Source organism: Protopterus annectens, chromosome 7.part0 (genome assembly GCF_019279795.1).
Source record: "Protopterus annectens isolate FY-2018-M chromosome 7.part0, PAN1.0, whole genome shotgun sequence".
In the NCBI taxonomy this organism is placed as follows: domain Eukaryota; kingdom Metazoa; phylum Chordata; order Ceratodontiformes; family Protopteridae; genus Protopterus; species Protopterus annectens.
This window is the reverse complement of record NC_056739.1, coordinates 1308504943-1308532937: the sequence shown is the minus strand read 5'-3', so window position 1 is coordinate 1308532937 and position 27995 is coordinate 1308504943. Positions and strand designations below refer to the sequence as shown.

General features: G+C 39.4%; 1 protein-coding gene across 2 annotated transcripts in view; it reads left to right on the top strand.

Moving 5' to 3' along the window:
• The window catches only part of CCHR7.PART0H3orf18 (chromosome chr7.part0 C3orf18 homolog), a 491892-nt gene that overhangs the window by 51358 nt on the left and 412539 nt on the right, over positions 1-27995 (top strand). The gene's annotated exons all lie outside the window — the stretch shown is intronic.

The following is a 27995-nucleotide window of genomic DNA, read 5'->3' as shown; positions in this document are numbered from 1 at the left end:
GGTCCTTGTGGTCGCTAGTCTAGTAAACACCTATGAACCTACATTTGTCCAAGTTAGTAAGTGTAGAGTCAGTGTATCTGACAAAAGAGTCATCAACTACTAAGACATTTGTACTTGGACATGTGGACTCACTGGCAGCAAAATGTTTGCAATCTCTAGCCTAGTGACTCACTGAGTTATGTGAGAATGGCGCAGTTGTGTTAGTGGATTGTTGACAAGACTATTTAGTCCTGATTCTTGGATGACTGGGAAATTATTTTTGACAGCCTCAGTGTATATCAGTTGGCTGTAATCTTTTAGATGTATAGATGAGTTCATGTGTTGCTTACTGGTGATCTATGAAGATGACAGTGACTTCCACATAACGTAATATCTCCCACAAATCACGTCCTGATCTTCCAGTAATAGTTGTTTGTTGATGAGCATTAGGCAATTCCTACACTATCTAAAATAACAAGTACAACGAGGCAGGCAAAAGAAGGCATATAACTGGAATGGGCGTCCATGTTAACAAGTTAGGCCAAGTTACAGGGAACAAGGATAATATGCGGAACCAGTTCATTCAGTGACAGCGAAAATATGTTAGGTAAATAAACCATACTGGGCTATAAATGAACTAGGTCAGGTGGAAATGTGTGAATAAGAATACAACAATTATTTGAACTTATATGGAAGAAATTGTGTAATACTGTCTAACCCGAAAGAACTTAGTTATAGTTTGATACATCACGCAATTACAGTAGTAAGAGGATAACACATATATGCAGTATAATAGTAATAATAATAGTATGAGAGGTGAAAAGGTAGTGCAAATTACACACAGGATGATCCAAGAGTAGTATACAACACTTGTATGGTATGATGCACAGTAGTAAATGGCCAAAATACAAATTCTGTATAATGACAATACTATGAGAGTTAAACAGGTGGAAGAAAATTACACATGGCATGTTGTAGAATAGCAAAATCAGATGCCACCAATGATATGATTAGAGGGTGTCTCAGCTGTCACACCCCCCCCACTTCAGGGTTTGATTGCCATCATTAGGATGTGTGCATGTCTGTCTAAAGAACCAAAATACTCATCTTTTGCTATCACAATTAAATAAGATGAAACATCACTTTTTCTTTGAAAATTTCTGAGAAATAAAATATGTGCATTGTTGTCTAAAGAAGATAAATACTCATATTTTGTTATAACATTTAAATATTTAAATAAGAGGAAATTTCTCTTTTTTCTGAAAAAAAGTATTACTTTTTAATTCTGAATTCATAAGAACATGCTAATGATATTGTTCTGACCTGCTCTGCCTTGATAGAACCTGCTAACCCTAACCTTAAAATTAGCCCTGCCCCTAACTCCAATGTCCACTTTAACTTAAAAACCTTTCTCATAACACTACCACTACACAAGGCAACTTAGATACTCATCATGCTCACACATACTCACACACAGAACCACATACACAAAATCTATCCCCTAACCTTTTCCTAAGCCTAAATTCTCCCAATCACTGACACACTTACCCTAACCATAACCCACATGCATTCTCATGCACCATTCCAAGCAGCAAACATCCAATAAAACTTCTGTTTGGCAAGCTGGATATTTGACCAAACAACCTTGCACCTCCAGTTTTATATATATATATATATATATATATATATATATATATATATATATATATATATACACACACACACACACACACACACACACACACACACACACACACACACACACACACACACACAAAACACAGTTATAGACATACACCTACGTAAATGCATTTGATACCGAGTCACCTGCTTGTTGCACATGTAATACAAGCACATGTGTCTGTTATCAGTGGCACACAGTTTTGCAGCTATATGCATGTACATCGTTTACATGGTCTGCACCTCCTGGCAGCTGTATATGCATACAAGTTTGAGTGTGGAATCATTTTTTTGTTTTATCTGTGACTGGCAGCACAATGGAATTGTGGATATACATCAGCATAAGCTCCACTTCGTACTTTGCAAGGCTATTCACCTTGGTTTATATATTGAACAAATGGTGTATGATAGATGTCCTCATTTGTAGTAGTACACCTTGAAGTTGTACATTATATATGGGATACATGGTGGTGGTGGTGGTTGCTTATTTTTTAACATAAATAACCTTTACTGGAAAAAGACCAGGTCAAAACATAAAAAAGGTCAGCACAGTAAGTGGCAGCAGTGTTCATTAAACAGTACAGGTCAGAAAAGTGAATAACAATATAATTTGCAAATTAATTAGTACAACAAAACACCAATAAATTGAATGTGAGGGAAAAACAGTATCATCACCATATTAAGTGTACAACATTTTCAGTTGTCACTGCAGCAGAATATACAATTCATCTGAAAATATGCATAAGGAAAAAAAATATAAAGAAAGTTGCTACTGCCTTGCTATCCACTCAGAGAAAATAGAAAAAAAAACAACATAATTTTAGCTATATGACAAAAACACTAATAAATGCTGCTAGTTTGACACTTATAGGGTTCATAGGTTAGTACTAGGCTAACTGCCCTTGCGAGCCATTGTAAGCCTAGCCAATTATTCCTTGTGAGACTCAAACCTTGCACCTTGTGTTTGCAAGGCAAACACCTTAACCATTAGGCCATCCTCCCAACCCCTGGACTTAAAACAAAACAAAAGAAAAACAAACTAATATTCCTGGTTCTCCTTATAGTGAGAACCCTTCCTCTAGCTGAACCATTAATGTTGTTCATATGTAATGGGTGGTGGTTGTTTGCTGAGGCAGAACTTATGAGTTGCCATCATTGTGGCAGAGAAGATACTATTTAAAAGTCATATATAGCATTTTATATCTCCATTCCTCATTTAGTTATGGTATTTGCCCCTTTGGTATCAATCTATCTGGCTGTATGGTCACTTCTATGACAATTACCTTACTAACATAAACACGCAAACACATGTTCAGACATATACCCTGCAGCAATATTCCTTTGTATTTGATGGGGGATTCTCTGCCAAACTGGAATGTGGCCATTACAGTGACTTATTTTGTTCTGCTTTCAATGTGAATTTCTTGAAATCCATATCTCGGACACAAGTTGGTTATAACCACAGACCTGATCATAGCTATCTGTATTATGCACTATGGAGCATAGTTTGGAAGTATTATCAAGAGAAACACGGACATTTTCAAATTATGATGCTATGAGTTTTGTCTCAGAAAATCCTGACCCTAATACAAATAGGGAAACTTTTGAAATAATTGTTGATGAAAAAAATACTTTATTTCATATAATATGCAAGATATACTCCCTGTGGGTCATTATAATTTTTGTGATTGTACTAATGAAGCCAATTGTTTTTTACATCCTGACATTCAAAAGAAGATTCACTTTAATAGATATAAGTTTTGTGGCTGTTGTAGGGTTGTTTACAAAGTTTAGTGCATGTATTCTAATAAATACATAGAACTAAATGAATGCAGTTTGAGAGAATGCATCAGAGAATATTTCTTTGATTTAGATAAAGAGAAACTAATGCCCTAGTAAAATGTGCACTGTTCACCAGGTTTAAGTTTAAAGTTTTAAAAGTTCATTTTCAGCATATGGAGGGCGTTGGGTGAAATATTGTTTTACTGCTACATGAACCTTGATGCCATTTTGCCTAAGAAGCAAGAATGAAATGTTTTCTTTATCTAATTAACACCCAGCTTGAGTAGAATTTCACGCCCCTTGATACCGGCCAATTTCCTATGTGGATGGCTTTCATCCATGCTGCATTCCTCAGAAGAGTTACTTCTGCATGTCCAATTTTGGACAACAATGTCACCTTAAGGGTTACATCTCATAGTATCACAAATAACGGTTATAAGAATTTCACGTTAGCTTTTCCTGTACCAGTTTGTAATGAGATGAGTTTAATAAGAAAGATTCTTATTGGACACTGGAAGGTAATACTGGGTAACACAGAACTGGTCAAGACTTTAGGTGAAAAAACATTTTTTTTGCTACAAAAGGGTCACTAGTATTAAGCAAATTCTAGAATCTAAGAGAAATCGGATCACGAGTTCAGTGATTTGTTTCGCTGGATGTTTTTCATGTGGCAAATGCAAACAGTGTAGATACATGAGTAATGTGTCCAGCTTAGAATTTAAATATTTAAAAAGAAAGTTTGTGGCTAGAGCGCAATATAATTGTAGTACGACCAATGTGGTATATTGTGCAACATGTGACACATGCCAAAAATGTTACATTGGGAAAACCATTAGAGCACTGAATAAAAGAATTTATGAGCACATTTTGGCCATAAAGAAAAAAGATGTTAACAATGCTCTCGCTGTTCATGCCACAGAATGTGTTTTGTTTTAGAAAGGGTCGACACAGATTTGTTTTTTGGTGATTATAAGACACTTTTGGAGTGTAAGGAGAGTTTGTGGCAAATATTATTAACAGCTGATGAACCTCCTGGTCTTAATGGTGCAGTCAACATGAAATGTTTCCTGCAAATGGCCAGGATTAAATAATAGTATAATTTTACCTGTTATTTTATTTTATACACATACATTTAGACCATTAGTTTATGTTAACGATATATACATTAACTATTTGATTCATTACTATTTATTTATTATTTTAAAAAAAAGTTTGAATACAAGTAGAAAGGTTACTTTAAGGTTCTTAAATGGAAAGTCATGTGATTTGATATCAAGTGGTATTTAAGCAGTTTGCAATGAATGAAATGTTTGTTCTGATGAAGCTCATGTACATTAAAGTGAGTGAAAGTTATTTTGGTGGTCCTGTGGTTGGATTTATTGCCTCAGTTCAGTTCTTTCGGTGTCATTTTTTAGCATGTATATATCTTGAAAGCTTTAAAAGCTACAAAGAGTTAAAATATGAAAATTCTGCAGCCTCTGTGATTCTAGATTTGACCTCCTCATTCAGGCTTCACAATGGAGATATTAATGTTTGCCAGACATAATGGTGACTTTTTATTGCTCACGTAATTAGATGATACATACATTTTATTATTATAATTATAGAAACAGCTATTAATATTTTTTTAACTACAGCTGACAGACACCAGCAATCAGTGTGACTTTTATTTGTGCAGATATAATCTTCAGTTTGCTTCAAAGCAATTTTGTAGATACAACCCACTTTTGAGATATTTGAATAACTATAAAGTGCATGCACATTTGCATATTTAATTAACAAATAAATGTACATATCTGCAAAACAGTGGTAGTAAAACACCAACTATCAATGCAAAACTTTTTCCAGGATTGTGAATGCTTTTATTTCACACATACTATAAAATCACCTTCTAATTAATAACATGACAGGCCGGATTCAGAAAACTTTCCTGCATTGTGATAATGGTAAGTGAATTAGCTTGATAAGCAACCATGTGCAGGGCATGTGCGATTCAGAAATACACCTGCCATGAACCAGGAAGGCCGAGTAGTATGATCTGGCATAGCATATGCTATTGGCCATATCATGACATGGTGATGACCAACATTATTACAATGAGTGTCTTGGGGACATAGCCGGCCTTAGGCATAGTCCAGCTAGGCAGCTGCCTAGGGCGTCATTCTAGCAGGGGTGCTTTTCCAGTATTTTTTGGTGTGGGTAGACCAGGATGGGGGCACTGGCTGGTGTGGGGGGTGCTATGGAGCCCTTTTGCCTAGGGCACCAGTTAACCTAAGGCCGTTCCTGCTCGGGGGTATGCAAATGAAGCAAAGTAAAAAAGGCAGGCTGATTCAGAAAAGTATAAACATATAAATGCTATGCAATGGGGTTGCATCCTCTGCATATTTGAACTTGTATGATTGTTCTTCTTCAGACTAAGGAAAATGCTTAAGAATGTTAGGTGCTGCTGCAGTTTAGTAAATGTGTATTTGCAAGAGGCTTTTATTGCAATTGCTTCACTGAATTGTACATGACATCTGTCACAGAGGCATTGGGTCATCTGACCACATTTAATGCTTCATGGACTCCAAGCTACCAACACTGTGGATCAGTACCATTTAGAAAGGGAAACCATCCAAGCCACTATAGACATGTGTCAGACTTGTCTGCAGCCCCGTGGAAGTCATGACATACCTATCCTCTGGATACAAGGTATGTATGGCTTTACATATATTACCTGCAGGAACCCTTCATTGCTCTACTGGGGACATATTGGGGATATCTCGAGCATCAGCCTTGTGAATACTCCACCAGTTTCTCAGTACTATGCTTCAGTATGTGGGAGGTGCATATGTGCTTTCCATGTATCACAAAGGAGAGAGCCACTACCATGCAAGATTTATGTGGTATAACCCATTTCCCTGAGGTAATAGTACCCACACTAAAATAAAGGCCCAGCATGGCAAACTGGGAATCATCATCATCAACAACCACCAACCCTTTTCTCCCATTCATCTGCATGGGTTCAGGGTACCATACCAACTGTCTCCAACTGTCTTTATTCAATACCACTTTCCTATGTTGATAATCATGCCTGAATGTTGTAGGTCTTCTCTCACACTATTCACCTCTTTGCAGGATGCCTTTCTTTCCTCTTGTCTTTTTCCTGTCTGTCCTTAATCTTCTTCACCAGATTGTCTCCTTCTTTCCTACCATGTACCCACATGTCATCTCTTTGATATTATCTGCAGTTAGAGCTACTTGGGCTTCTGCTCTGATGTCCTCATTTCATCATCTGTCCCACAGAGTGCATCCAACCACCCATCTCAGGCATTTCATCTCCATCACCTCTACCTTCCTCAACTGCTCTGCCTTCACTTCCCACTTTTCTGTATCATACACTAGTAGGTTCATAGGTTCATAGGTAGGTACTAGGCTATCTGCCCAATGGCATTTATAAGCCTAGCCAGAATGTGTTGGCTTTTGCCTCCCTTTTAGATTAGTTTCCTGGGCCTCTGTCCAGCAGGGCCACTGATGTAATCCCATGTGTAAATTTATGATTTCCCATCCACTCATCAAGATTTCTTTTGAAGAGAGTCAGTGAGGGGCTTTGCCTAACATAGATTGGGATTCTATTCCAGAGCGAGGGAAGTCTCTGGGACAGGAATCTGTCCCTCCAGCATGTCCTATTAATTGTTGTGCTGAGGTTTACATCCCTAGAGCATGTGGCTCTAAGAGATTTGGTTTTCTTTAGGTGGAGCATGTCCATTAATTCAGGATCAGACATGGCCTTATACATAAGGCAGAGGTCTCCTCTGAGAAGGCGGCAAGCAGCCGAGTAGAGCTGGAGTTTCTTTAGCCTGGCTGCATAGGGCATCTGCTTGAGGCCCATGATCCTCTTGGTGAGGTACTTCTGGGGTCTTTCCAGCTGTTGCAGGTGTCAAGTAAGGTACATCCCAAATGGGACATTGTACTCTATTATGGGCCTGATGAGTGATGAGTAGAGGGGCACAATAACCTCTTTTGATCTAGATGCGAACCCTTTTGTGATTAGGTGGACTAAATAGAAGGATTTTCTAACCACTTTCTCAATGTGATTGTCAAAGGAGAGGTTGCTATCTACTTGGGTACCTAAGTCCCTAATTACATCTTCCGAACTTAGTGGACTACCTCCTATGTGGTAGTTTGTGAGCACTTTGTTCTTACCAAAGGGAAGGACTATACACTTTTTGGCATTTAGCTTAAGGCCATGATTCTGACACCAGGTATTTGTCTCCGTGAGAACTTTCTGGAGGATGTCAGTGTAAGCTGGGGAGTTGATTATGGCCCCCAGTTTGCAGTCATCTGCAAACTTGGTCAGCCACAGTCCTCCCGTGCTTGCCTGTACCTCAGAGAAGTATATACCGAACAGGAGGGGTCCCAGGACTGAGCCCTGTGGGACGACACTTGTAACCGGTTTGGAGTCAGACATAGCACCCACAACTCTGACCATGTGAGTTCTATCCATGAGCCAGTTTGCAACCCATCTCATGACATAGGGGTTAATGTTCAAGCTGGTGAGCTTATCTATAATGCCTGAGTAGGGAATGGTGTTGAAGACCTTTGCGAGGTCCAGGTAGGCTGTGTGGACTACCTTTCCTTCATCTATGGCCTTCGTAACAGTTTCAAAGAAGTCGACCAGGTTTAGGAGGCAGGATCTGCCTTTAACAAAGCCGAATTGGGTAGGGTCCAGTGTCTGGAGGTTCCCAATGTCTCTGTTAATGAGTTCCATGATGATGTGCTCCATGGCTTTGCAGACCAAGGTAGTCAGACTTATAGGGTGATAGTTCCCAGGGTCCGTTTTGGCACCACCTTTGTGGTGCGGGATAACTGTTGCTGTACGCCATTCTTTGGGTACATAGCCTGTGGTGAGGCTGAGTTTGAACAGTAAGTTTAGGTGAGGGGTTACTTCATTTTGGAGCTTGTGTAAGATGCAGCCTGGGATGCCATCCAGTCCCATTGATGCTGTGTTTTTTTGCTTTGGAGAGGGCTGTTTTCACCTGTGTGTCTGTGATGTCTGGGGCTCTACAATCTTCTGGAATGGATACGGGCCCTTTTGGGGGTGAAGGGGGGTAAAGTTTGCACTGAACCTGTCAGCCAGGATGTTGGCAATGTCAGTTGGTTCAGTGTATTTTTTGCCGTTTTGCACTAGCTCAGAGCATATCTGAGAGTTTTCACTTAGGTTCTTGTCATAGCTAAAGAAGGCTTTGTGATTATCTTTAGTGTCTTTGGAAATTTTTCTTTCGAAGTTGGCTTTGGATGATTTTATGAGGGATCGTAGCTTCTTGCTGGTACTGATTAGGGATGCCTTCCCTTTTTGGGATTTTGCTCTATCCTGTAATAGTTTCCTCCTTCTGTTGTAGAGCTTATTTATGGCCGGGGTCCACCAGACTGGTTTCCTCATTTTGGAGGAGTGAGTCTTTGTTTTGCTTGGGATGGCTCAATCCATGCATTCCTGTATATGCACATAGAAAGCTTTTGAAAAGGATTCTGCGGTTTGGGCTACATTTTCCCCTAGCAATGGGGCTTTGAAACTTTCCACCTCGGTCTTGAGAAGTGTGAAGTTTGCTTTTGAAAAGTTTTTTACAGTGGTTTCCTTGACTGGGGATGGGGTCGGGATGTGGATGCCTAGTGTTATTAGTTTATGGTCTGATCTTACCAGCGATGGGTTTACCTCTGGTGTAGAACATTGATCTTCCATGTCCAATATGTTGTCATCTCTCATGGGAGTGGTAATCAGTTGTTCCAGGGCGTTTGAGTTTATAAACTCCAGGAAACATTGGGAAAAGGAGTTTGTACTTGAGTAATTCTCCCAGTCTATGTTAGGGTAGTTGAAATCACCCAATACCATGGTGTTGGGTAGGATCTTCATATTTTCCAGTGTTCTCAGGAATGCTGAGTGGGAGTCCTGAGACAAGGTGGGTGATCTATAGCAGGCTACAAACTGAAAAGCAGTTTTTCCCGCTGTTAGTTGCACATGGATGGTCTCTGAGGCCTCGTGCTGTGCTACTAGCCTGGAGGTGTGGGAATCCTTGATGAAAATGGATACACCCCCACCCTTTGTATTTCGGTCTGGGTTTTGGGGCCGAAAGGTATGGTAAGAGTTGCAGCCTGGTAGTGCTGGGGTGCTCTCTGGAGCCTTGAACCAGGTTTCTGTTACTGCACATATATCGATTCCCTCATTACTGAGGAGCACCTCGAGTGGGTGCATTTTGAGGTTTAGACTTCTGGCATTGAGTAGCATTACCCTCAGTTTTTGGTTGCTTGTGTTATTTATGGAGGTGGGTTTGTCTTTTGAACCTTGCCTAAAAAAGGCACTATGGGGGTGGCAAGAGCCTTGGCCAATATTCGAAAGCCCAAGGGCGACAGGTGCAAGCCGTCTCTGGTGAAGCAGCGAGGATTGTCGAGCATGTCATCCCAGGCTGATAAACACTGGATCCCCTTTGAATGACACCAAAAGCTTAGCCAATTGTTAAAATTGATAATTTATCTTTATACTGTGGCATCATTCTTGGTGAGGGCAAGATGCTACTCAGGGTCAGGGTCATACCGGCCTGGGCTACATGATCCGAGAGCGCCTTTATGACTCTTTTAATGTGGTCCAGGGAGGTACGTCTCAGGTCGTTCACACCAACATGGACAATGACAGAGTCAGATTTATACCTGTTGTGGAGTGACCTGAGTGCATGTGTTATGTGGCGGATCCTGGCACCCGACAGGCAGCTTACCGTGACCTTCTCCTTGTTCAGTCTAGTGAGTGGGATGTCAGTGTGCCTGACAATAGAGTCACCTATTACTAGTGTATTGGGTGTGTTGTTTAGCCTTAACGGCTGTGGTTGAGTGGCACACTGACTTTGTGAAGTATGTGATATGTTCTTGTTGTTGGGGCTTGGAGGTTGTTTGGATGTCTGCTTTGGAGGTCTCTGCTGCTTTGGCAGATTTCTATTTACAGCCTCCGAGTATGTTTTTGATTTTTTATGTGTGTTATTGACTGGTGCAGAAATGATTGGTCTATGTGAGACTGGTAGTGTGATGCAAGTGTTTTCCTTCTCCTCATGACTGACTGTTGCAGTCTTGGGTTGAGAGAGCTTTGCCTCCAGTCTGGCTGTAAAGTTCCATCTCTCGCATACATTTGTGTTTGTTGGAAGGAGGAGAGGGCTGTCTGTGTACATGAGGCAATTGTAACATTGCCTCAAGATGCACAGATTCACCAGCTGGACTGGAGAGTACACCTGAAACTGCCCTTTGGATATGCCTGCACAGATAAAGTGAAGTTATACTGATTGTCCGGTTAGGGACGAATAGAGAGCCCTGTACTTCTGTATAGTATAGGGGGTAGTGCTAGCATTTATTGGTGCTTACTAGTAGATTTGGGCAAGTGCTGGACTTAAAAAGAACTGGTTTGAGTGCTTAAGTTAAACGTTTGACCTGTTCCTAGGGAAAATTTGAAGAGCAGACTTCGTGGAGCCGGCAATAGTTTAACCTTAGCTAACTAGTGCTGCGCGGAGGTGTGCACGCAAATGCAGGTTTTAAGGCAGGAAGATGAAATAGATAGAAATTAGCCCAAAACGGCCAATAAACTACTAGTTGCTGGGCTGAGACCACTCCTCCAGGGACAGATAGGCTGCTCAAAGCTCCCCACTCTCACTGGTGAACAGAGAAACTTCCTCCTATCCAAGTAAGGATATGGGCAACCACAGCCCTGAGTTCAGCAGAACCTGAAAACTGGACTAGACTAGCTTAGAAAAGGCGGGAAAAATAATGTTTTTTTTTTCTTTTTTTTTACAGATAGTACAGTGAATTACACAGAAACACTTGAAATGCTTTAGACAGGCTAGCTGTTGCACCACTTTTTGTAAACCTTATTTGTACACCTTACTTTTCATCTTCTTTGGCATTCTTCTAACACACACTACCCCAAAGTTCTGTGTCAGTTGGCTGCAGCCCCTGTGATTATAGCTTTGACCTCCTCATTTAGGCTTCCCTTCTCCTCAACCACCCCTCCCAGATACTGGAAGCTATTAACCTGTTCCACTATTTTACCTTCTTCCTCAGTTTTCAGCTTCTTCTGATTTCTCTGATTTGCTGACATTACATTTTTCTTATATGTACTCCATTTCATTCCATGTGCCTTCAGTTTTACATTCCGTTCCACTATCTTTTGCTGAATTTCTTATTCATAGTCTGCCTGTAATGCCATATCATCCACATACAGCAACTTTGTTGATACATATGTCCTCTCTGACCTATTTGCTAATGTAGTTGATCACCACATATGAAGAGCAGTGGACTCAGAGCTGAACCCTGATGCACAGCCATTCCCTCTAGAAACCCTGCTGTGAGTCTGAACATGTCCTTTAACATAGTCTGCACTAATTCTACAAATGTTTCTGGCACTTTGAACCATCACAGGGCTGCCCAAATCTACTTTCTTAGGATGTTGTTATATACGTTTTCTAAGTCTAGGAATGCCCAGTTGGACTCTTTCCTCATCTCTTTTTTTTCTCAATTCTCTGTCTCATTGCAAACATCAGGTCAGTTGTGCTACATCCCAATCTGCATCCAAACTTCGCATTTCACATCTTACTTTGTACTTCTCTGCACAATTGTTTGAAAATCACCTTCTCCAGAACTTTCATCCAGTGTAATAGGAGTTTGATACCTCTAAACTGCCAATAGTTTGGGGTGAACTGGAAAGGAAGTATGTAAGCTTCAAAGGGTTTCACATCAACTGGAGGTCTGTAATGCAAAGTATATCATCTACAATGTGTGTGCAGGCCACCTAGGCAGTTACCACTACTCCCACATGTGGCACACCTGTGACCTGTACCAATTTTTTCCAACAGGTGACTTCTGCATGGGCAGCTTGTTGGTGATGTTAGATATGCCCTGAAACCCAGCTTCAGGATACCCATAAGAAATCCACAAAATCAAATAAAGCATTGGTACAACCATGCTCAATCACAAACAAGAACTGTTACTGAGCATGTGTTTAGATGGCTGAAGGCATGCTTATGCTGTCTGGCTTCATTCAGTGATGCCCTGCAGTATAACCATAGCACATGTGCAACAAAAGTGTTAGTGTGTGCAGTGTTTAACAATGTCATACCTAGGAGGTAGTTACTGTTGGTTGGCCACTTGCAGGACCAGCAGTCCTCAGTGTACAGGCAGTGGAGGCCGAGTCAGATGATGAGTTGGTGTAGGAGCCAGCAGCAGGGGTTGATCTCGGTACATGGAGGCAGGTACAGTATGCAGTGGCACTGGCAAAAGGGCAGTGGCATATACATTCAGAGCATAGTAGATAATAGAAAAGCAGAGATACTGCAATAAAACTGATGCATGTAGAGCTGACACCAAGCTGTGCTTACCCATGCAAAGGTGGCCAAGTTGTGCAACAGACATATGCAACCCAAGTATCAATGTACAAAAGGGCAGGGCACAATTATCATCATTTACAAAAGATGGGGAAGGGAGCAGACGAGTGGTTGTCTTTCACAACAAAATGTGTAAGTGCAAAGGATTATTAAATTAAAATAGCCTGGTGTGTCTATTTCCTTTCAGTGTGTGTGTGTGTGTGTGTGTGTGTGTGTGTGTGTGTGTGTGTGTGTGTGTGAGTGTGCATCTATATGGGGTGGAGACAGTTTAAGTAAAATATTTCTGAAAGGCCAGTGTCAGAGAATGTGTGTGTGATGTACTGGGGGTAAAGTGGCATAATTGTGGGTCTTTTGGCATACAGCCTCAGCAGGGACTACAGCACTGTGGCTCACTGTGCTGGACAGAGCCAGGGCATGCATGGCAGAGTTCTGAGCATTTCTTGCATGACTACACACAAGAGAGCTACTATTCCAGGAGCTGTACTGGTTGCACCATGTAGCTAGCCAGATGTTGGCATGCTGCATTACCTGGTATTGAATGTGTCACTTTTATGATTGCCATGACTATGGGAATGTCCTGTCTTGTGTGTAGACATACTCACAACAGATGTGGGTGTGGAAGTGCTAGTTCATTGGAAAATGATCTTGGTCCTCCATGGTGCTGATGGCTACCATCTACTGAGGTAGTAGTTGACAGCCTTTGGTCACTGGCAGGAAAACTTGAAAGGACATAGTACATTCAAGTGATGTGAAGGAGTCTATCTAAGTAATTACACATATGGGATATGCATTAATTTAGGACGTTTCACACACCCTAAATTCCTCCTCAGTAACTCCACCATGGCGCATATACTGGGTTGTGACTAATGTTACTATCTTCAAGGGGAGGATAGTAACCATGTCTCAAATGAGTACCATTACCAATCCTCAGTGTGTACCCCCCTGCCCATGGATACTAGGGGCAAATTCTGAAATGTTTCTACTAGAGGGTACCATGCTTACCTGATTGGTAGTATCCCCATTAACCTAGCCTCCATATGTGTTTTTTCATTCCTGAGTATCCGCAGCTATAGAGAGGATGCAGAGGTCACATTTCCTATGTCCAACACACACTCTGTACTCCCTGACTGTGCCATCTCATACTAACTATCATTATTAGAAGTTGTATATCCACCAACATCAGGCAGTGGCAGTTCCAGACTGCTGGTACTGGATAAAGAATCACCACTGATTACACCAAATTACACCATTCTGTGTAAAGATGACACAATACCATAAGTATACATGTAGCTGAGGTGTACAAATACTAGCACTAAGAAAGTAAATGTCTTAATGGTATACCTTGTGCAGATGGCTGTGGAGGGGAAATCCCTGATGTTCCTGTATACCATAAATCAGACAGCTTTAACAGTTTGTACAGTGACTAAGTTACAGTACAAGTTATACAGAAAGAAGCCAACATACCTAGAACCTCTTCAGTACATTCTCTTGTTGGCAGCTCAAGCTCTTCCCCAACATCCAGCATTGCACTTTGGGACTGTGTGAAGATACCACTACCTGTGATAGATAAACTCCTCCGTCTCAGGAAGAGGTGGTTCACTTGGCAGCAACCCCCACCTGTTGACCTACATTCCCATCCCAGGTGTTCAGCTCTTAGTTTGGTGACACATTTCATGCTGGTGGTCCTGCAGCTCACCATCTCATAGCAAAACCTGCCATCATATCTCACGAGGCATGGTTCTAGTTGGCTTAGTCAGCAGCATGTAGGCCAAATGGCCACTGTCTGTGGCGATGTAGAGCTTGGGGTAGCACCTCATTCTCCACATCAGAGAACTTTGGCTCCTCATCAGCATCTGCAGTGCCTTTCTGCGTTTTTTTAGGCATTGCTCTGTAGGCATGGAAAACAGTGGAATTATCATCTCTGTTTGTGAGTGGCCCTGTCAAATCCTTAGATCAATAGTTGCTCCCCCTCCCCCATCGATATAGCATGCTCTTTGTGTGTCTGACAGTTATATATATATCTCTGACAACGCTCTTTTAGTAATGTCAGGCTCATAATAGCAGGTAACATTTTGTAAGAAAAAGTGGTATCATAAGGCCAGCAAGAAATTGTGAACTGTGCTTGGAGTATGCACTGATGGGTGTGTCTTCCCTTATGCTTCTTCAGCCAAACAACTGCCTTACCCCTGCAGTCCCCATCTCAAAGACACCTTCACAAAACACTTATTTCAAATTATGTTAACAAGTACAATGGCAGTTAAAAGCAGCCAAACATGACAAGCTGTACTTGTAAAAACATAATTTACATTGTATAAGCAAAGATTTACTTTTCTTAATAATTTCTGTCCAGCGCAGCTGTTGTAGTTTCAGAAGTTGCAGCCCTATGAGTTCATCTGTCTGGTCTTGATGATTATGCTAATTATGACAACTAATTATTGTTTGTCAATTTCCATGTCAAGAAAACCTGCTGAACATCCTGTTAAATTGTATTTATTGCTGTGCACACACCTGGGCCCCTGAGAAAAGCACTGTATATGCTAGGTACAGGCCATGCCTCTGGGGGAGAACTGTAATTCCATGTATAACCTTATGGAAATGAAGTTATTGTAGTGGCTACTTCCTTAACAGCATATGCAAGGATATAGGACCACCTTGTTTTATGTCTTAAAGGGACATACTTCTCAACCCCTTAGAGGAAGAAATCAGGAGAAAGCCATAAATAATGGGGGACAAAGGCCAAAAAATAGGGACAAGTTTTAATTATTGCTCTTATAAACTTAGAAAGCTGATAGAATAACAATTCTTACATTTACATGAATTTTTATGCAGAGTATGAAGTTGGAAACTCAAATGTCTGTCATTATTTTCTTACTTCAATCCTCAATGATTTGCTAGAAAACCAACATTTTATACGGAACAGATAAAAATATGAGGCAAAAATCTGGATATTCTGTAAAATTCCAGACCATTGAAAGGTATGCAAAGTGCCATTTTAGGAGAGTGAACGCTGGTGTCAGAGACAGTCTTTATCGATAAATGTTTTCCTTCATTTATAGTGAGTTGACTATATATCGGAATAGCATTTTTTCTTTTCATGTGTACATTTTTCTTAGACATAACCTTACTATATCTTGTACTAGAGATCTCTGTTGACTTGTCCAAGTATGGCATCATGTTCATCCTTTGCTTTTCAGAAAGCAGGTGATGATGGCTGTGGGTTCACATCTTCCTCTCACTTATCTATACTAACAACCTTGTTAAATAGAGAAGCACATTTTTTTGTTCATTCACTTATACTACATGGTTGTAATCACACAAAGTACATATCAGCTTCACGTTTTTTTTGTTTTTGTACCTCTCTTTCACCCACCCTCTTTATCACTATGCTTTCTATTACATACATTTACATTATTTAATATTTTGTTTCTCTCCATTTGTTTTATTTTCATATGCAGCAGCATCAGTACCTGCACCCATACCTCAGACAAGGTCTTTTGGTCCCCCACAGATGGCAGCAGCAGTGCGATCACCACCACAAGAAGCACCAGCACCATCTGGGTCTCAGCCATACCTTCCAGCCTCTTAGTGCAAGAAATCTAGGCAAACGCAAAAATAATAGAGGGTAAAGGCCCAAAATCAGGGAAAGATTTTAATGACTGGTCTTATAAACGTAGAAAGTTGTTAGAATAATAGGCTTTGCATTAACATGCATCTTCTGAAGGATATGAAATCTCAGACTTAAATGTCATTATTTAGTGATTTCAATTATCAATGATTTGCTAGAAGACTATACATTTTATGAGGAACAGACCAAAAATGTGACATAAAAATCTGGACATTCTGTGAGAATCTGGACAGTTGAGCAGTATGGTACCAGCCTGCCACAATCAGCTCCACACCTGCTGCTTTATTTGCACCACCCACTGCAGGTATCCCTGCACTGGCTGTTAGGACTGTTGCACCTGCTGGTAGCAGTGCCAATGGAGGTAAAACCTTTTTCACCCACTGGAAGGTGACAGATATAATGGGGGAAATAAATGACAGGAGGTTAGATGCTCAAACTGGCTTGACGGAACACCTTCTACAGAACCTCACTGAGTTGCATCCCTGTCCAGCACTGTCTCCATCATGTGAGACAAGGCCCAGTTGTGATTGGCACATATATGGCAAGGACTGCAGTTACAGAAACCCATCTTATTCCCCATACTGGTGTCCCTCCTTTTGTGTCAATAATTACTCCTGCTGGCTGTACAATCCTCCCTTTATGATTGTTTTCTCGCTACATGTTCAATGTCTCCTTATTATTATATTGTGTTCCCCCATCCCTTATTATGTTGCCATACCCCCTGTCAGTCTTGTCTGTCTTCCCCTACTCCCTCACTTAACCATCTCACCTTCTTTTTGTTTCTCTTACTTACTTCCCTAATTTAAATTATCTTTATGCATGAAAAATGGGCCTCTCTCCCCCCAAAAAATATTTGCCCCACCTTCCCCATCTCCATCCTTGTAATTCCTTAGTTGTTCACCTTATGTTCTGCCCTCTGCATTATTCTCCTTTTTATTTCTTTCCTATAGTCCTTTTTGCACCCTTTAATCTTGGCATAAAATGGATAAACACACTTCAATCATGCACATTTAAGGCCTCCAAATCATTTCTCCTTCTAGCCAGTGTTGTGTACTGGATATCACACAGAGCATTGTTGATAGGCAAGGACAACTGACAAGCACTGTTAGTGCTCATTTTATAGAAAATGTGCAGGCTTCCATTATGCATTCCTCCAAGTGTTATGTACAACCAATATCATACACCACTTAGCACCACCAGCATGAAAAATGAGCTCAGGTTCATTGGTACAGATCAACTTGGATGTGATCATGAATTTTGAAGTGTGTCTATTTGAAAACTATTACACTGCCAATAATGACTTTGGAAAAGGAGTTTAGATACCAAAGAAGGTATCTTAAGGAATCCTTGTTGTCTCCTATTCTTTCATTCTGTAAGTGTATGACACACAACTACTGTCTGTTTCCCTAAAGACTTCTCTCTGACATCTGCTGTAGCTTAGTCTGTAAATAAAGTGCCTTTAACATTACTTGCTGAAGGCTGTGGATTCAAGTCCCGCAGGACTGCATATTTTCATCTCTTTCATTCTGTAAGCATTTTAGACACAATTACAGTGTGTTTCCATAAAGGCTTCCCTCTGGCTGCTGCCTTTGACATTACAGACAATGAAGGTTGTTTGTGTTCAAGTAGCCTACTGGGTACATATAGACACATCATTGTTATAGTAGAGGTACTTTCTTTGTGACCTTTGCACTATAGTACAGGTAAAGTTGTCAGACTCTGATGATGCTGTACCTGCATTTTTTCACCGTATTTGTACTTTTCGCTGTACTGTCATCTTTTCCACTGTCCTTTCCATTATATGCATTTATTTATTTTTTTTATTTTGTTTCTCTTCATTTATTTTGCTATTTTGCATTTATTTGCAGACTCATCCAGACCAGCACCCTTGACACCATCCAGATCTGTCACCCCCACCACCAGTCACTACAAAACCAATGCCAACAACACCGCAGCCCACACTGTTCCCAGCTGTCACAATCACCTTCACCGCCCCAACAATACCAGCAGTATACACTGTCACTGGCCCAAGAATGTTCTGCAATAACATCTGCAGAAAGCAGTGACATTGGAGGTGACATATCTCACTCAGCAGGAGCTTGATGAGATGATAGGGGACACTACTGGTGAGCACTTGGATGCCCAGCATGGTTGGCTTGAGTCCTTTTTCTGGTGACTCATGAAGTCGCATCTCTGTCCCTATCCCATACTGGCATTAACATTAGAGCCAGGGCCCAGTGGTGAGGGATCCCAGGGTGGGGAATGATCTTCTATTAGGTTGCAGCTGGCAGGAAGTGAAGCTGCTGATCACATCATATTCCCCATCCATGTGTTCCTCTCCCTTCTGTGTCTATGCCCACCCTTGTAGGTTGTAAAATCCTCCTCATCACCATTGCCATCTGTCTGTGTGTTTGATGCCTCCTTCTTCATTATCTTCCACATCCATAATTGTCTCAGAACCTCCCTTATTAGTCTTGTCTGTGCTATATATTTGTTTGTTTATTTGTATGCCCCTGCTATCTACTCTAACCTTCTCAGCGTCCTCATTTTTTCTTTACTGTTTTTCCCAAATTACTTTCTTTATATAGGTAGAATGATAGCTGAGGAGGTAGCTAGCTAGCTAGCTAGCTAGCTAGCTGGAAACATAGATAGATAGATAGATAGATAGATAGATAGATAGATAGATAGATAGATAGATAGAGAGATAGATAATTTGGTCAAAAATAGATCAACACACAAGCTTCTTGACCATTTAAGACTGACACACATATATTTTTTGTTGTTACTGTGATGCGAGATCATGCAGAGTGTGACATAAAAAAGCCAACAATCAAGAAGACTCAATACTCACCAGTGATGGATAATCACTAAGAGAAAAGATGGATTCACACAGTATTTTCAGATGCAGGTCCCTGCACCAAACACAATTTCCCTTAAGAGCACAAAGAGAGTACTCTCCAGATTTGGGGCTGGACTTTCTTACTCTCTCCAGGTCCACACAAAACACCACACTGACCACCTTGGAGCTCTGTGTCCTTGTTCCCAGTAGCTGACACACACACACACACACACACACACACACACACACACACACACACACACACACACACACACACACACACACACACACACACACAGGCACACACAGGCACACACTTGAATATTTAAGTTTTACACACACACATACGCACCTGGGAAATCTGGCACAGAGTTACTAGCTGTGCCCCTGTCTACCCAGACTCAGAAGTAATCAGGCTGCCACCAGTCAGCTATTTTAAGGCTCTCACCCAATTATACTGTGTACAATTAATAATAATAATAACAATAATAATAATAGAGTGTGGCCAGAGCAGCAAGGCTTTCAGGAGCGGCCACATTGTCACCAAAATAAGCATAAGTACTCTCAAGGTGTTAAAAGCATTCTCTAAAGGGCCATTCACAATAAAATGTATTAAAATATTTAATAATAAATAATAAAACAGAAATTAAAAGAATACTGAATACAATAAACAACAGAGTTCAACCACAAAGATTTCAAATATAATACAGTTGGATAGTTTCTAACAGTTACAGAAAACAATATAAACTATTCTCACTAGATGCCCCTGTCTAACTAAAGAATTACTGTTCCCTGACTACTCACTAAAGCAAGGCAGTCTGATATATGCTTTGTGTATTAGCACAGCAAAAGCCAGATGATGTCTCTCTCTGTCTCATTCTCTCAGACTGACTGAATCTCACTTACTGTGTGGATGTGTGAGATATAAATTCTGTCAGAAATCTTTCCTGTCAGATTCTAAAGTGCTGCTGCTAGGGTTCCAAAGAATTCAGCTGGTTAGAGGATGACATCACCTCTTGTCACTTGTTTCTGGTACAATACACACAGAGAGCTTTACTAAGATCTGTGGTAGCATCTGAAAGCTACAACACAATTTCAAACCCTCCACACTTCCAGAGTTCTCTGTTAAAACATTCACATGTGATCAGTTACACCAATACAAGCTAATATACATTTATACATTTTTAACACAGGAAACTTTACAAAAAACATTTTAACACCAGCATCTGTACAAATCAGAGGTATAATCAAATGACATTAACTTCTTTTTTTTTTTTTTTTCACAAAACTCCAGCTGGCTGTGCTGGCATATGTACACATGTACTAAGCTACTCTCCCTGGCACAGATGGCACTTACACATATCATCACACAGAGCACCACTGAGGCATAAGCATGATGGATGAGCATGACTGCGGCTTGTACTTCCCTATGGCCATACCATACTCCTGACCACTTTTCCTACAGTCTACTCTGCAGCCACAAGAATGATATTTCATAAGCTCTTGGTTGAACACTCTTGCATAGCTACTTTTATTGTTAATGAGTAGCAGGGCTCATCATGCATACACAGTAAGCAGAGAAGGGCTAGCTGCAATCATGCCTGCACTATTTCTGAATCTAAGGGATGGTATATATATATATATATATATATATATATATATATATATATATATATATATATATGTATATATATATATTCAGAATATGTCCAGAATATAACTCACATTTTCTCTGGCACAGAGCACCCCATGATTTGTTTGAGGAGCCATTCCTGACCATTATGGTGAGACTAGGCATGTAACATTCTGTTCCACAATGTGTTCAGGTGGACAATGCCTGACATGTTTACAGAAATGTGACATTTATGTATATATGTATATTTTATTGCTAAACAAGTATAAATATTAGCATATTGGTAGTAGGCAGACAGCAGATAGTGACAACCTTTGCAACATTATATAAGCTTTTATCTGACACCAGGAAGCACCATATATTTTCTGTCTGGATCAGGTTATCATCAGAAATATTAATATGGCACATATTCATAATTTGGCATAGAAAGCAATCATGGTGTTTTTCTTACTGAACACTGTATTTGACTCAGCAGACATTCCAGATCAGTGGCCTGAGCAGTCATGTAAAATGTTGTTTCACCATGCTGTTATGTGGACATTGCCTGAGATATTTACATAATAAACATGAGTAAATACCCTATTTATTACTAAACAAATAAAAATATTTGCAAAGTGGTGGTGGTCGTTTGACGCCAGTTTTCCAACATTATGAAAGTTTCTCTTGATACCATGGTTCATAAGTAGTTACTAAGCCTACAGTTCAGGAGACCATTGGGTGGCGTAGCCCAAATTCCCAATTGTCCACAAGCACTGTTTGGTCAAGTGACTTGCTCAAAGTCATACAGTAAACAAATGATGGCTCAGTGAATCAAACCCTGTACCACAGGATCTATAGGTCACAGCCTTAACCCTCTGCACCAACTGCCAGACTGTAGATGCATAGTAGGCTTGCATGTGCATCACATAAACTTATTGTATGGCAGAGAAGTAATGCAAGTGTTAACCTTGCAAATTTTCATAATTTTTAATGAAACCAAGTCATAGTATCTCACTTAATGACAATCTAATTTCATTCTTGAAATAGTCTTACTTTTTCGTGCTGATCAGGCCTGTGAAACACTGCTCAGCAATGCTTCCAAGTGGACACTGCCTAAGATATTAACAAAAATATATTTATGCATAATTTATTGTTAAACAAAGCACAGATATAGACAAGGTGGAAGTAGTTAGACACCACCTATCAGTGCAGAGATTTCCCAGGTTAATAATATCATGACACACCATATAGACTCCTCCAGGTGTATGTTATGAAATAAAGATTAATATGGCACATTGTCATAAAGTTGCATAAAAATCATGATATCTAACATATTAACCATCCTATTTGAGTCCAAAGCCTTTCCTAACCTCTATGTTTACTAGGCCTGAGAAAATATGTACCCTGTGCCTCAAAGTGTACATTACCTGATAATCCTGAGAACCTATTCCAACAAATAAAGGCTTCTGCAAGCCCACAAGTAAGTTAGTTGAAAAAGGACCCACTACAAAAGCTTATAACAACTTGTTGCCTAAATGCACAATGTGGAGTAGAGTGTATATGGTAAAGTGAACACATCATTAATTATGATATTACAGAGTCTCAACACTGGTATGACTGTAGTGCAACAGTACATGTTATAGTGCTTATTAACAGCAAAACAAATATGTGTCCAATATAAAGACCTCCAAAATGCAGTCTATTCCTTTCCCAATGCATATAGTAGTGATACCTATGAAAGACATGAAAAGCAGAAACATGTTCACCCTGCTGCATATTTCAGTTTCTTAATGTCAGATGTACATCCTTCACTCCATTGCAACTCCCAAACATATACATTTGCCCACCAATACAAAAACACACAGCATAAATATAGATAGATAGATAGATAGATAGATAGATAGATAGATAGATAGATACGTACATACACACACAGACTTATACACACACACACACACACACACACGCACACACACACACACACACACACACACACACACACACACACACACACACACACACACACACACACACACACACACACACACACACACACACACACCTTTCAACCTCTTAGAACAAGAATCAGATGTAAATCCAAAAATAATGAGGGGCACAAAGGACCAAAATCAGGACAGATTTTAAATGTTGCTCTTATTTACTTGAAAAGCTGAGAGAATGACAGGTCTTGCATTAGCAAGTGTTTCTTTTTTAAGGATATAAATTCTGAAACACAAATGGCTGTCATTATTTAATGACTGCAGTCCTCAATCATTTGCTAGAAACTTGCAAATTTTATGAGGAAAACAACACAAATGTGAGGTAAAATTAGGGCACTCATGCAGACACACACACACAAAAACACACACACACAAAACCACTTTAATTGTGCACATCTGATTGTGATCAAATACAATAATTTTACACATAAATAATAGCATGAGTAATATTTGTCCGTCCTCCTGTCTATCATATTCTAATTCACTTAAAAAGTTAATTGAAAATAGACCATGCTGTTATGTGGACATTGCCTGAGATATTTACATAATAAACATGAGTAAATACCCTATTTATTACTAAACAAATAAAAATATTTGCAAAGAGGTGGTGGTCGTTTGACGCCAGTTTTCCAACATTATGAAAGTTTCTCTTGATACCATGGTTCATAAGTAGTTACTAAGCCTACAGTTCAGGAGACCATTGGGTGGCGTAGCCCAAATTCCCAATTGTCCACAAGCACTGTTTGGTCAAGTGACTTGCTCAAAGTCATACAGTAAACAAATGATGGCTCAGTGAATCAAACCCTGTACCACAGGATCTATAGCTCACAGCCTTAACCCTCTGCACCAACTGCCAGACTGTAGATGCATAGTAGGCTTGCATGTGCATCACATAAACTTATTGTATGGCAGAGAAGTAATGCAAGTAAGTGGTATAAAACTCTCATGTCTGACATCACTGACTGACTGTTGTTGTGTCTTTCGGCTTATCCCGGTTAGGGGTTGCCACAGCGGAACTCCGGTCCACTAATGTTTGGTAGTGGATTTTTACATGCTGAGTTACCAGCCCTGACGCACAACCTTCAACGAAGGCGCACCAATTCGTGCATGCCTCCACACAGAAGACACTCTAGCTGAGAATCGAACGCGACAACATCTTGCTGTGAGGCGACAACGCTACCGCAGCACCACTACCGCGGTAGCTACATTACTGACTGACTATAATCCTCAAATCAAAATTTTTACAACGGACAGGGCAAAAATATAAGGTAAAATTTGAGATGTTCTGCAAAATCAGGATCAGTTGAATGGTATGCCTCTGATTTTGATACGGTAATGAGTAAGTACTATATCCATTTGTAGAAATAAACAAAGGAATTCAGTAGTGTTGAATTTCAATCTTGCATTACTGATGGAGCAGCAGCCAGATTAGTATGCTAGAATTCTATACTGCCGTGAGCAGGCAGCTAAGGAAGACATTTGGCAGGACAATCGGATATCATGATGCTATATATTTTCTATGGAAACATAAATATGTTTTATCATTGCTCTGCATATATAAAGGCAGGACATGAAATCAATGTCAAATTATTGAGGTTTGAAGTCAGAAAATAAAGGCAGACATTTGAGTGTCAGACTTCATACCCTTCAGAAAATTCATGCTAATGCAAAACCTGCTATTCTGTCAACTTTCTAAGTTTGTAAGAGCAATATTTAAAAAATTGGCCCTATCTTTCAGCCTTTGTCCCTCTGTTATTTATGGCTTTGTCCAGATTTGTTGCTGAAAGAGGTTGAGAGGTATGCTATGTACTCAAATAAGATAAAAGCCTATCTTAAGAAAAGAACTATAAAAATATTCCTTAGTATTGTAATTTGCCATCTTTTAGTGCATTTTAAACACATTTAAACTTCTTGCTTATTATTAATATATTTTTTATTAAGTGCAGTTATTTATTCAGTTGCTTTTCATGTTTTAAGAATTTTATTCTTGCACAGGGAATTTAAATGCTTTTTCCTGTTTCTAAATTTGAATTATTTTAATTGCTTTTTTAGTTGTGATTGTAACTGGTTCATCAGTTATGTCCAGGATATTTCAGCATGACTGTTGACTGACTTTGCTTTAGCTTGATGAATGATTAAGTATCCGAATGTTTGCTGAACTTTGATAATTTGTTATCCTTTTTGATGTTTTCCTGTTCATTGATATGCCACTGGTCATTTAGCTCTTATTTTCAACCTTCTCTTTCAGTGAGGTCCCAGTGTAGACCCGCTGCTTCATGAGGATTGAATAGTGCCACTAATGTAAGAACGTGTAAAATGTCAGATGACTTTTTAAATATACACACCTAATGATTACGTAGTCCACGGAGTGCCTTGATTATGCTTTAAAATTGAGAAAAAGATAAACTTGTTAAGGACATCTCTAGCACAAGACCCAATTTTTACAACACTTAAGTGTCTTTAGCAAAAGGTTGTTAAGAGATCCAAGCACTGTTAAGATTATATCTCATTCTACTGACTCACAGATGATAGCCCCATCCTGCAAAGAACAACATCAGAAATTAAAGCAGCTTTTAAAAGCTATTAATTATTTAGGATTACCAGACTTATAGACAGAAACTGTGGTAGAAGAATGTATCCTTCATTTTTGCCTGCTGTTTGTCTTACAGCAATGTGTGGTTTAGCAGCTTTCACAGACTTTGAACACCAGTAAAATGCTTTGCACTTTGCCTCTTTTTTTTTCTTTCTTTAACTGGTAAAATAAGGAGCAGATAAAGCTCCATGCAGTACAAATAATTATGACCAGGTCTTCAACTGTAACTCACTCAAGAGCTGAATTTCTTGGCATTAGTGTTATGAACACATAAGCTAGTTATGATCAGTCCCAAACATAATTGTCTATGTTACGCATGAATGTTTATTACTGATTCCAATCCAGCATAAATGAACAACTTTTTGCATGCTCTGTATATGATTCTGTTTGCAACAATCATTCTCAATACATTTGCATTTTTTAATATTAACCCAGAAGATCTCATTGACAATTTCCAGTGGGTGGTCTTCACCTCATTTATCCTTTTTTCTGGTATTATTTCATTTAATATTTATTCATGTACTCTACAGGTTTGACTTGTTTGATTTAAATATTAGTTTCCTTTGCCTGCAATTACTTCTTGTAGCATAAGTGATCTTGTGTCTGGGTCGATTGCTATAAATGTTTGCATTATAGTTGTCTGTGATTAGTGCATTATTATGCAACAACCCCCCATTAATATTCAAAAACATGCACGCTGATTGGTCAGCGTGCACGTTGTAAATCAGTTATAGTAATGGAAAAAAGGTCCGGTCGCCCGGACTTTTTCCATTACTATAACTCTGTTTTTAAGCAATGGAGAACGCAAGATCTCCATTGCTTCATACTGTCTCGCTATGTTAAACGAGTTTAACATAGCGAGACAGCTTTAAAAAAAGCAACAGAGATTCTCCGTTGCTTTTTTAAAGCTGTCTCACTATGTTAAACCCATTTAACATAGCGAAACAGTTTGGGCAAAAGCAACGGAGATCTTGCTTTTTCCGTTGCTTTTGCCCACAGCTCTGATGTACTGCGTAGGCGTACACATGTGCAGTACATCAGAACTGCCGCAGAATACCAGACAGCTGCGGAAGGGCAGCAAGGAGGCATTATACAATGCCATTATTTAAGAAAAGTAATAATTTTTTTTCTTAAATAATGTCATTGTATAATAGCAATAGCCCACTTCTGGGTGTGGGTAATGCTGGATTTACCCACGGTTGGCTTTGCTTGGCCACTCGGGCTTTGCCCTCGTGACCAAACCACACAAACCGTGGGTAAATCCAGCATTACCCACACCCAGGTGTGGGTTATTGCTATAATATACTAACTTAGTTTACATTTTTAACCTTTTTGTTTTGTTTTTGTGCTATTTAATTTACAGTATGATTAGACCAAGTATAGTATCACAGAGCATATCAACTTTAATCATGGTTAGGGGTTACACAGTATGGGTTATCATGTCCATAGAATTTGTTATGAATATAACTTGCTTACTAAGATAGATATTAAATCATTTTGGCAATTTAACATTGTTAGTTAACCACTGTTTTGATTTGTCTGGTTATTTGTTTATAGAAAATATCATATCCTCTAGCTTGTTTAATAGTGGTAAAGTTGGTTGAGATGTACAATTGCTAGCATGTTTGAATTGTATACAAGCATTAAATAAGAGAAACTTTGCTATTGTTCATATAAAACCTCTGCAATGAGGCTTGCAATCAGTTGACGTCTGACAGCAGAGTATTTGCGGAGTACTAACACACAATGTACCAATTACATCATACATTTGGGAGAGTAAACAGTAAAAGCATTGCCATTATAATTAAAATAAAATACTTAAACTGTCAAAAGAAGTGCTAAGGACTCAGATGAGAGATTTATTTCTATAGTTTTTGACTGTCCCACTTATGAACAATTATTATGAAATACACTAATGTATCCAACTTTTTATAATGAAATGTCTTTCATTCTGAAGCTCATAAAAGTGTGGATCAGTTTGAAGATTATAACAATGTAACTGCATTATACAGGAGAATGGCATCGGGTAACAAACCATAAAGACTCAGTTCTGCCTTGCTTTGAACTATAGAAAAGATGTTTAACATTACAAAAACAATGAACACGTGTATTAACTGAACCTTTTATTGTAAAATTCCCTGACAAGAAATTACACATCAGGTCATATCTTACAACTCCATTAGCCCTTAGTTTTGAAAATATTTCATTTTAGTATGAAGATGTGTATTTCCTTATATTGCTGCAAAACAATATGACTCTTAGGTATTTTCAGACGACTCAACTAGGACGTTATAAATCAGACTTTATAAAAGGTTTCAAAATTATACCTGGAGACTTCACTGATATATTTTTCACAATATTAGTAGTAGAAATATAAATAATAATCTGATGGATTTATTCACAAACTAGGACCTGGATAATTATATTCATATAGATACTTAATCAAGGTTCCACTGAGGAATTAATTATATTTCACTTATTATAAATTAAAAT